This window comes from Ixodes scapularis, unplaced genomic scaffold (genome assembly GCF_016920785.2).
Source record: "Ixodes scapularis isolate PalLabHiFi unplaced genomic scaffold, ASM1692078v2 PGA_scaffold13__105_contigs__length_92229423, whole genome shotgun sequence".
NCBI lineage: Eukaryota > Metazoa > Arthropoda > Arachnida > Ixodida > Ixodidae > Ixodes > Ixodes scapularis.
In genome coordinates this window covers 51,228,800-51,240,972 of record NW_024609839.1, presented here as the reverse complement: position 1 = coordinate 51,240,972, position 12,173 = coordinate 51,228,800, and positions in this window count along the sequence as shown.

The window sequence follows — 12,173 nt, the reverse complement described above, 5'->3', positions numbered from 1 at the left end:
CGTTTCCTCCTCTCCCTCGGTTTCTGCCCGCGTACAGGAGCGGAGACGCCCGTCGCCTTCCCACGTCAACGACGCCGCTCGACCTCAAAAGATGGCGTCGGAAGCCTAGGAATTGGTCAGTTTCTTACATAGAGTTATTACAATAAACGCTAGAGGCTCGGCTGGCGCTAGTGTCTATGGGACTTCCGGTTGCAAATTGAAGCAGACAGCATGCAGTCGACTTTTCCAGAGAGAGAGAGAGGTAGGCGTTTATTTAAACAATGATGTCAACCAGCGCCTGGTGCTGGTTTGCTACATTGTGAAATGAACGGAAGCGAAAATCATAAAGATAGAAGAGAGAAAGGTAAACAGAAAAAGATAGAAGAGAGAAAGGTAAACAAAAAACGATAGAGGGAGAAAACACGCAAAACCAAAGTATTAAAACTAAAAAAAAACTAAAAAACTAAAAAAGCTAATGAAAATGTTTTACTGAAAATTGTCATCGGCCATTGCTGTTCATCTACTCCCCTACAGTTTCTTCTGTAAGCGAGTAGCTGCTAGAAATTTCAGCAGAGCTTTCGTAGCTTTATACCCCTCAGCAGCAGAGATCCATGGACCAAGCAGAGTACGAATGCTTACGTCTTGTTCATTTTGTAGCCTCAGGTCTGTCTTCATAAGCTCTCTTTCACGGCTGTAGTCCTTGCATTCACACAATACATGTTCGATGTTATGGGTGACTCCGCACGAAGCACAATCAGAAGACTCAGCTCTACCGATTTTATAAAGGTAGCTGTTGGTGTATGCCACATTCAGTCTCAAGCGATGTAGGACCGTCTCGGCTGCCCTTGGTAGTCCCCGAGGTGCCCGAAATCTAAGTTTGGGATCGATATTGTAAAGATAGGAATAATGATATTGAGGATTTCTCCAAAGGGAAGATGCTATTTCTTGGCCTATATCTCTAATTAAGTTATTTGCATCTGACTTAGAAAACGGGATTGACACAGTAATATCGCTCTCATGAGCGTTTCGAGCGGCTCTGTCAGCGATAACATTTCCGGTTATACCAGAGTGACCAGGAATCCACTGTATAATAAACTGGTGCCCTTTGCATGAAGCTTGGCGAGTTGCTTCCAGAATATCCTGTGCGAGTTGCAAGTTCGGGCTACATTTCTTCATCGTAGAGAGGGTGAGTAGAGCAGTTTTAGAGTCCACAAAGATAGCCCAAAAACTAGGACTCTCGGCTCCCACGCGAGCAACAGCTGCTCGAATTGCTGCGAGTTCCGATGCTGTTGACGACGTAACGTGGCTCAACCTTGCTTGTATGCATGCGTCCAGAGACGGAATATAGGCTCCCAGGGTCGATGATGCTGACATTGTAGATCCGTCGGTGAAGACATGTCTAAATGAGGCATACGTTCGGTTTATGTATTCCAGCACTGTCTGCGTAATCACGGGGGTGGGCATTGTTTTCTTCGAAGCGATTCCCGGAATACTTGTTCTTATTTCTAAGTGAGGGTACCTCCATGGTGGATAGCTTGGAATTACCGCAGCTTCAAAAGAAGTTGGGATGTAATCCTCCAAGAGTGCGATGACTTGTGCAAAGCCAGATGATGGTCTTTCTGTTACTATATTTGCGAGGTGATGCTTATATGTACGAGATTTGTGACGAAGATGGGCTCTTAACGTTTCTTGCGTTCTTAAAACGGCTGGTGAAATCGCTTGTGCTTCCGCAAGAGATCCCAAATTAGAAGTGCCTTTAGGAAGCCCTAAACATGTGCGAAGAGCTTGTGCTTGAATACTCTCGAGTTCTTTTAGAAGAGTACGTGAGATGTTATGCATAGCAGGCAGGCTGTAGCGCAGAAGTCCGAGAAATAAGGCATTATAAAGGGCAAGGAGTGCGGAGACAGAGCATCCCCATTTGGTTCCACTAATCATCCTGATTATATTGATGAAAGAGGAGAGCTTCTTTTTAAGGCGTTTTACTCGTCGACGAATGGCCCGAAGACGCTCATATTCGCCATCGACTGCAGTATGAGGTTTTGTCATGTTGACATTTTTTGTCGCCTGAGAAGTTGAAGAGGTTACAGCCTCTGCAAGACCTTTTGGCTCGGTTACCGCGATACATGCGGATTCCATTTTGGTTTTAAAGAGATTCCAGTCAGTATAACACATTGTGGTACGTCGCTTCGTGCAGTGCATTCCTTGAATCGTAGTGTATGTAGGAACATGATCGCTACCGTGTGTTTCAATATCAGCAAACCACGTTGTTTCCCCAGAGAGGGTTGAAGATGCGAACGAAACATCTAAAGGACTACTCATAGATGCCCCTCTAAAATACGTCGGACTTCCGTCGTTGAGTACTACAAGATCATGTTTTAGAGTGAGGTCAAATAATGCGTGTCCTCGAGTGTTATTCTTTTTACTTCCCCATGATGCGTGGTGACTGTTGAAATCGCCCGTCAGAATATGAGGGGATGGGGTTTGCTGTAGAATAGTATCGAGCCTTTGAACGTCGAAGGGTGCTCGAGGGGGTATGTAGCCAGCAATAACTGTGAAGGAAACTTCTGCTTTTCTAATAGTTGCTGCGATATACTCATTTGTAGGGTGTGGCGGGATGTTATGTTGAACAAATGTCAGATCCTTCCGAACGCCGAGTAAAACTCTGCTGAGTTCATTTCCTCCGTGAGAATGATACAGTTCATATCCTGATAACCTGGTGTTGTGAGGCACTCGCGACTCTGAAATCGAAATAACGAGAAATTGATATTTAAACACAAATTGACGAAAGTCCGCTAGTCGGTTTCGAAGACCTCTCGCGTTCCATTGAAGGACGGTGGCTTCACCACGAAGCTTCTCTAACGACACCATAGCTTGATAAGTGGAAGTATTGCATCGATCACAGTTAGTAGTGCTTGGGATAGGGGAGATTCCCATGTACAAAGGATACTACGGATGACATTGACGATTGTTTGAAGCTTGTCCCCAGTAATAGACGGTTGATCTTTGGCTGGTGCCTTGGATTTGTCCTGCCTGGGTTGCCTGTTTTCTTTGACTTCTACATCAGATTTCGAAGCTGATTTGGGGAGTCTCGGAAATTCGTTTTCATTCTTCAACTCCAAGGTGGATACTTGGGCGTCTCTTGGCTTCACATGTGTTTGGATTTGTCTAGCGTTTGACAGCTGTGTTGACGAGGAGGGTTGTGGATCTTGAATTCCCTCCTGTAGAAGTTGGTGAGCTCCCAGGTCTTGTTTCGTTTTTGTACCATCTGTTTTAGAGCGACCTTGGGACACTTTCTCCTTCGATGACAGGAGGGCCGCTTTTGCTGTTGTGTACCCAACTTTAGCTTCGCTCTTGTACTGATATATTTTCTTTTCCCTTTGGTACACAGGGCACAGATGCGATGTCGAGTCATGTGCTTTACCGCAATTTGTGCAGAGCAGGTCAGCCGCTTCACACTTCATACGGTCGTGTGCTCCTCCACAGCGAGTGCAGCGCACGTCGTTTGTGCAGGCGGTTTGGACATGTCCAAAACGACCGCATTTCCAGCACTGACGTGGTTTCTCTATGTACGGCTGCAACTTGAACCTTGTGTATCCCACGGTGACATATTCTGGTAGTGTGTCCGTGCTGAAGACGACTTTGACAGACTCAGATTTACCCAGTCGAGAAATGGAGATGACGGGTGCGGTGGCACGGACTGCCGATTGTAGCGCGGCTTCGGTAATGTCTGCTGGTACCTGGTAGATCACTCCGGCCGCCAATTCCCGTGGAAGTGGTTCATAAGCGACGACAGGTATTCCACCTAATGAGGTGAGTCCAAGAAGCGCTTTCGTGGCTTCAGTGTTTCTTGTGTCAATCGCCAGCACGTTGAGTCTTCGATTGGGCCTAACCAAGATGACCCCATCTGGAGCAGTCATTTCAAGTTTCTCTGTAATCTTCATCGGGTTAATTGTTGCAATCATGCTTACTGGATCTTTGGGCTTGATTATCACTGTAAGGCGGGGATGAGCCTGGGTCATGGTTTTGACTGTCTTACTGCTGCAGTCTGAGCTAGTAGATGGTTTGCGTCTCTTTCGGCCCAGGACCATTTGATATGGCTCTGAATTCATATCTTGATCATCAGAGATACTTTCGTAGTAGGATATGGTGCTTGAGGAGCTCGACATACCCGTTGAATCCTGTTCCATTTCGGTTGGCGTGGCAGCTTGGCCGGAAGGAAGGCCCTCCGCGGCCATGGTCGGTGAGCGATGCGTCAAATTAGAAGATCGTATGGTTTTTCCCTGGCCCGAGCAGTGAGAAACTTGATTAAAATCAAAATATAGCGAGACGCCCACAATAGCAGTGAAAACAGAACAGACTTCTTCTTCTTTTTTCGACTTTTCCAGTGTTCCTGTGTATTCCTATGGGAAAACGCGCGTGAATTTTGTCTCGTCGCCGGAAAATAGCATGAATAACTTTTGTTATTTCGGTTGTACCGGGTAGTATGTACCTTTATTAATATTGTGAAAGTGTAATTGCTTTAGTTACAGCATTTTTCCTTTACCACTGAACGATGTTAAACTTCGCTATATTTCAGGCCCAAACCTCTGTTCCATGGCAGGTATGTAGAAACGAGCGACGATTCTAAGCAAAATAACGATCTAAAGGAATGTAGAGTGTGTTCAAAGTTCGCCAGCATTCTGTTGGTGCTTATATATTGCAAATATGCCTGTCCTCTCACTATATGAAAATGACCCCGTCGTGCATGTCTACGAGCGGTTGAAAAAAACAAAAAAAAAAAAACAAAAAAACGTTCGAAACGTAAAGAATAAAGTACCGTGGGCTACGAAAGGTGTGTTTTCTTATTATTTCCTATGTTGGGCAGTTTTTATCGCGCACCTGTCCTCTGGCTTCCCCCTATTTGCAAAGATTTGGAGCGTGCGGGCGATGATTTGAACCCAGAACAAGCATCTTCGCACATATTCATGAGCAGAAAGAATAAAGCAGTACTTATATATTGCAAATCGGACTATATTACGTGACTTTCAACTTATTTTGATCGTCGGCAAGCACAAGGAGTTACTTACCCAGTGTTACTGCGTAGTTCTTGCCGTCTCTCTTGATTTTCCACATGTCGTTCGTTCGTTTGGCACGTATATCCCCCACGCTGGAAAGCGTCGACGCCGTGTTCGCGCTAACAGTGTCCGACAGTGCACATAAATACACGTACGAAGCGGTTTTAAGACCGTTTTTAATGCCGCGAATTTCAAATAAAAACGCCTTAACTGACCAATTCTTTCGTCGGCCTGACTGAGAAATGTTCAAATGTGCCTAGTACGTACAAATTATTCGTGATATTTACTCTTATAATCGAGCGCAGAGAGAAAATGCACTCGCTTTTTCCCATAGAAATGCATTACCGGAAGTCAATTTCTGACTGCATGCTGTCTGCTTCAATTTGCAACAGCACACTAGCGCCAGCTGAGCCTCTAGCGTTTATCGCAATAACTCTATGGTTTCTTACACCCTGGTTAGTATACCCATCGGCCGGATGTGACGTAATCAAGCCGATGGGATCTGCCTTCCGCCACACATTGGAGTAACGTCATACCTCCTCCAATGGGCAAAGTTCATCTCCGGCGAATGAGAATATGTGATCGCCCAATTAGCGCGCAATGCGGTGCACACGCGACGCTCTATAATCAGGTTGGCAAGTTGATTCGCCGCTCACATAATCTCATTTGATCGAAATGACGATAACTTGGCCGTGTGGCAGGGGAATAAGGTGCATCGACTTCCCTTCCTACGTAAGGCTCTGGTTGTTGTTCATTTGTTACACTTTTTTTTTACTTTTTTTGTTTTAGGGCGGGAAGTTTCCGAGTCAATCACATCTAATAACGACGAGCATTTTTAGAGGATGCTATGAACACCGATGAAAGTTGGAGTGAAAACTAAATGCAAAATAAAATGGCGAGAAACGTAGCGTGAAAAGATGAATGGCGGCCAAACTTCAATAATACCTCGCACAGTAATAAATGTCACTTCAAAAACGGGTCTAAATTTCCGGAATGCGGGTTTCGTGCTCACGTCAAACTTCAAAATTAATCGACATTCTCTCTCTCGCGCGCGCTATTCCTGGCTCCTTAGCGTGAACTGTCCTCCCGTGACGCCGTCAATCTCGGCGGAATGTTCGAAATCAGAGAGTGGCTTAGAATTTTAAATATCTCATCATAAATATATGTATACACATATACCGGGTGGTCCATTTTAATTCGAAGAGATTTATTACAAAAGATTCGTAAAAAATGGACTAATACGATTTGTGCAGGTGAGTTAAGCGGCCAGGGTGAGGTTATGCGGGTGGCTAATCTTTGCGATAAGTCGGATATTTAGCTAAACCTCGTTAATTAACATTCCATTTCGTAAAAATAATCATATGGTTTCAATTAGAAACGTGCTGAGCATAAACGAAAACCACTATATTGGTCAATGTCAGAACGACTTGAAGCTCGTGAGAAACTCGGGGGCGCACCAAAGGTACCACTCGTGGAGCAGGCACAAGGCTAGTGGTTGCGGAACGCGGATGATTAGATTGTCATCGCGTTCCGCCACTGCTAGCTTTGCGCCTGCTGCACGACTCGAGTGGTAACTTTGGTGCGCGTGTGTACTGTGACTATGCCGCCTGTATGAAGCATATAAAAACATACTTATAAGAGAAAAGACAACAAGACAGTATAAACTAACGAGAGAGGGAAAAGCAGACGACCATATCGCCTTCTTTCCTCTTACCTATACGCTGTGGCATCGGACATGACGTTTTGCCGTGCACATTGCCACAGCGCAGACTTATTTCGGGTCGAAACGTATCTCCTGCCTCGCGAATAGCCGAGCCTCTTTCCCTAGTTTGCATCCATTAAACCGCGTCAGGCAAAGTTGGCCTTCGGGCAGGAAGCGACGTGGGACCGGATCCGAGCCCTGGCCGAAGCGCCGACGCAGCACACGTTTTCGATGCGGGCGGAGCCGGAATCACGCCGAACTATTCGCGACTTCAGCGAACTATAATAGGGTTCGCGCTGATCAGGCAAAATGGCGGACGACAGGAGGTCGTTTTCGTCGTTCAGCACGTGGGCCAGCATAAATGTCTTGCACTGCAGAGTGAAATCGGTGTTATATACGAAAGCAAAAGCAATTTTTCGACAGTGAAAACCTTCTTCTAGTCAGTGCGTAGGAATGACACCGGCGGAAGCATAAAATAAATTACTGGAAACGATGTTGGTTTTATGCTGCCTACGAGAACCAAGCAGCAATAGCATACGACAGAGTCCAAACGACCTCCTCTCCTGGGCTTCTCCGCGTTGCCGCTAGGCGGCATCGATATCGTCCGAGTCGCCAATATGACGCGACCCTCGTGACCCGTCATACACGCTCAAAGAAATGGCCAAACAACGGCTGACTCGAATGATTCGCGCACCAGCGAACGGATGGCGCGGACCTTTGAAGCGGGTCTATCGCTTAGCGGAAAAATATAAACGCTCCGGATCATTATTTGTGTGTATGTGTGTGCGCAGTATCAGTTTGAGAGCTAAAAAGCCAACCAAGCTGACATTTCATCGCTCGTCGAACCTAGTAAAGCTTTACAAAATATTAACGCGCGAATTGATGTTTATTTCATAAGCGGAGGAGAGCGAGTCGCCTTACCGGAGTAATTGATCGGAAACCCAAAACCGTCCACTCTCGCGCAATCTGAAGCCGAACCGACCACCTTGGCAGTCATCCACTCGATCAATTTCATGATGGATCATCGCGACGCGGAGAAGAATTCGCCCAGCGACTCCGAAGCGCAGTTTCCAGATTGCTCTCCGCGCTCCCCATCAGCTGCGTCCCGGAGAAGCGACGCGCATCACTCCAAAGGAAGCCGAGCCAATCTAAAAAGGCTCGTAACATTTGTTTCGTGTGTGTTTGTTTTCCGACGATATCAGTGGAACCTATAGGGACACTGACGCGGCATCTACGCTCGCCAAGGTTTTCTATTTGTACATGACATATGAGAGCCAAACTACCAAGAACACAATTTGCGGCTCGAAATTCGTCCTCTTTCCGCCCGAAAACCGCCGATGGAGAACTGGCCGGTGACGTCGTGAGTTTGCGTAGGGAGTTACGATTCGCCATTCGGAAACTAGCTGCTCGTGCCGACGGTTGCCTGCTAGAGCAGGCTCCCTCGGGTCATACCTAATGTTAACGCCGTAAATAAAAAATAAAATAAAAAATTTCTTGTGGCGCCGAGCAAAATAAAATAAATCAAAATCAAAGTTTATTTAACATCACCAAGTACAAAGTACTAAACAAATGATGTATGGTTTAGGATTTAGGATTCAATTTTAGCTGCCGCGCTCAATGAATCTCCCTAATTACGATGAAGTATGGTTAATTGTGGCTAAGTGTGCCTCCATTTTCCTTGTTTGCTTATGCATCCCATCGCATATGGGCTATGTATGATTTATGTTGCTTTCGCCTGCGTGTAACGGCTTTTCGTTAAACTCTAGCGTAAAACGCTCTTTCATAGAATGACACCCATAAAAGTATTCTGTGTTAAAAAAGGAGGGGTCAACAAACAATTCTCTAAGCACACCTAACGATCGAACATGACTGCTGTTTGGCACAGAAAGTACGCCATCACGCGTAGTAAACGCGACACAAACAAAGGGCCCAGCCGACCAAGGTCAAGTCGCGTTTCCGCAATCTAAAAGGAACAGTCATCTGCAGAGGCAACGCTTTATACTGCGTTCACCCCCAAGCTGGAACAGTCCTCTGCAAACACCCGTAGTCTAGCGCTCGCCGGACGACCAGTCTACCGCCTGCCCCTCGTCGCCTGCGCTCCGCTCCCTGCGCGCGAGTACGGGCGGGATCGTGGTCACGTGGCGAAACGCGGACCTGCGATTTGTCCAACAAGAACGTAGCTTCCACCGCACTGTCAGCTTAGGGTTCAACGGAGCACAGCGGAAGCAGAGCAAAACCGTTTGGCGATCGCCGGGTACCCGCGAAAAATGGAACACAGAGCGCTATCTCGCTCGGCTAAGAGAAAACAATACAGGCGCGAAGCATACACCAAGCGGGTAAGTACAGGAAGGTCAGCGGGCCGGGCTTATCTTTGGCGGCTACGCCTCGTCGACCACGTCACGTTAACACAAAGAAATGCGTTAAACGGAAAGGGAGACGTGGAACACAAAGAAACGGGCAGCCGGCTGGGTGTACCACGTCGGGGACGTAAATAAAAGAGCGGGGGGAAAACAGAAAAGCACGAACAAGGCGAGGTCGAAGAAACTCGACGTCATCTTATACAGAAACACGCCGATATGGAATTGTTCGTTTTCTTTTTTTCGGCGTGACAATTTGAAGTTTGACTGTAGTTTGTTTCAGTGTAACTTGGCAGACGGAATAAGCAACGGCTCCAGCGAGACAATGAGGGCGTCAAAGCAACGTGGACGCGACAATTAACTTATAAAGCGAACTTCCATGAGGCGCTATGGCGTGCTTCCGACGCTGATATTACAGAGTTTTAGTGGATCGTACGCTGCGGCGAGCGGACCCAGCAGGCGTGTGCTCAATCCATGCTTCGAAGTGACGGCACGCGCTCCCGCCAGCAGAGCGTATAGCTCCATAACTTCGTTCACCCATGAGCTGAAACTACAATGGATGCTACGTGCCCGCCGGACCAATCAGCCGCCTCCCTCTCGTCACCTGACCCGGAGGCTCTGCGCGTGGGTATGGGTGAGAGCATGATGACGTGGCGAAAGAGAGGGGTATGACTGGTCCAACGAGGACGTAGCTTCCACCGTAGTCTCAGCTTGGGGATCCGAAACTCTAGCCCCCCAGTGATAGACATGCGTAATAAAAATCTCAAACGCAGGCTCTTGTGGAGAAAGGGGCTGCACACAAAGCGAGCTTTTTGCTTTTTAATGCGAAAGCATTAACTGGGGTCCCATGGAGTGAAGCCGGCAAACGGCACCTAAATTCCCATTGGCCGCAGCGCGTCATGCGGCTCCATAGCAACGGCGTCATCGTTGCTAAGGAGCCAGCCGAACTGCTGGCAGCGCAGCGCAAAGAGTAGAAACACGACAAACATTTCTCGGGGAGGTTCCTGTAAACAAAGGAAAGTAATGGCTTTGAAAATAAAATTTCGGTCTGGGTGAGAATCGAACCCAGGCCTCCGTGGCGCGAGACGAGCACGCTTCCCCGACGCTACGGCGGCGTCGGCCGACTGGTTTCTGCCGAATTTTCACAGCACTCTAGGCATCGGTTATAATTATAATGCAATTAAATGCAAAGGTGCAAGCGAGCTGGACAAGAATGACGAAAGTAATCCCTGGAGAAAGGGAACAAGAGGGACAAAGGACGAACATAAATCTCCAAACACAGCTAGGTGACTGGTGAGCGACCGAAAAAATCCGCCTGGTCCGGGTATCGAACCCGGCACCTCTCCATTACAAGTGGAGCGCTCTACCAACTGAGCTAACCAGGGGTTAGACGTCAGTAGAGCAAACGGGTTTTATCAGCTGCCACCAGTCGAACACCAACAAGGTGAAGCTTGCAATTTTAAGGTTATAATTATAATGCAATTAAATGCAAAGGTGCAAGCGAGCTGGACAAGAATGACGAAAGTAATCCCTGGAGAAAGGGAACAAGAGGGACAAAGGACGAACATAAATCTCCAAACACAGCTAGGTGACTGGTGAGCGACCGAAAAAATCCGCCTGGTCCGGGTATCGAACCCGGCACCTCTCCATTACAAGTGGAGCGCTCTACCAACTGAGCTAACCAGGGGTTAGACGTCAGTAGAGCAAACGGGTTTTATCAGCTGCCACCAGTCGAACACCAACAAGGTGAAGCTTGCAATTTTAAGGTTATAATTATAATGCAATTAAATGCAAAGGTGCAAGCGAGCTGGACAAGAATGACGAAAGTAATCCCTGGAGAAAGGGAACAAGAGGGACAAAGGACAAACATAAATCTCCAAACACAGCTAGGTGACTGGTGAGCGACCGAAAAAATCCGCCTGGTCCGGGTATCGAACCCGGCACCTCTCCATTACAAGTGGAGCGCTCTACCAACTGAGCTAACCAGGGGTTAGACGTCAGTAGAGCAAACGGGTTTTATCAGCTGCCACCAGTCGAACACCAACAAGGTGAAGCTTGCAATTTTAAGGTTATAATTATAATGCAATTAAATGCAAAGGTGCAAGCGAGCTGGACAAGAATGACGAAAGTAATCCCTGGAGAAAGGGAACAAGAGGGACAAAGGACGAACATAAATCTCCAAACACAGCTAGGTGACTGGTGAGCGACCGAAAAAATCCGCCTGGTCCGGGTATCGAACCCGGCACCTCTCCATTACAAGTGGAGCGCTCTACCAACTGAGCTAACCAGGGGTTAGACGTCAGTAGAGCAAACGGGTTTTATCAGCTGCCACCAGTCGAACACCAACAAGGTGAAGCTTGCAATTTTAAGGTTATAATTATAATGCAATTAAATGCAAAGGTGCAAGCGAGCTGGACAAGAATGACGAAAGTAATCCCTGGAGAAAGGGAACAAGAGGGACAAAGGACGAACATAAATCTCCAAACACAGCTAGGTGACTGGTGAGCGACCGAAAAAATCCGCCTGGTCCGGGTATCGAACCCGGCACCTCTCCATTACAAGTGGAGCGCTCTACCAACTGAGCTAACCAGGGGTTAGACGTCAGTAGAGCAAACGGGTTTTATCAGCTGCCACCAGTCGAACACCAACAAGGGTGAAGCTTGCAATTTTAAGGTTATAATTATAATGCAATTAAATGCAAAGGTGCAAGCGAGCTGGACAAGAATGACGAAAGTCATTCTTGTCCAGCTTGTTTTTGGAGCTTCGTGAGTCTGCATTTCTGACGCTTTTGCGCTACGAGATGGGCGAAGGTTTCTAAAAAAAAAACGGAGTCGTGCAAAAAGCGCAGCCCCCTCACTGTGTCATGGCGTCAGCATAAAGAAACACGGCGGCGCCGATGGAATGGAACATCACCTTCTGCGCCTTGCCATCTCTGTCGGCTGGGCTGTGGAACGCCTTCTGAACATGCGCTGTTGCTCTGCTGTGCGGTATATCAGACACTGCACATGTGTCTACAGCTCAATGACTCAACATTTTTCGCCCGGGCGCGTGTGTGCTGATGGCGAGCTTCCACAGTTCTCT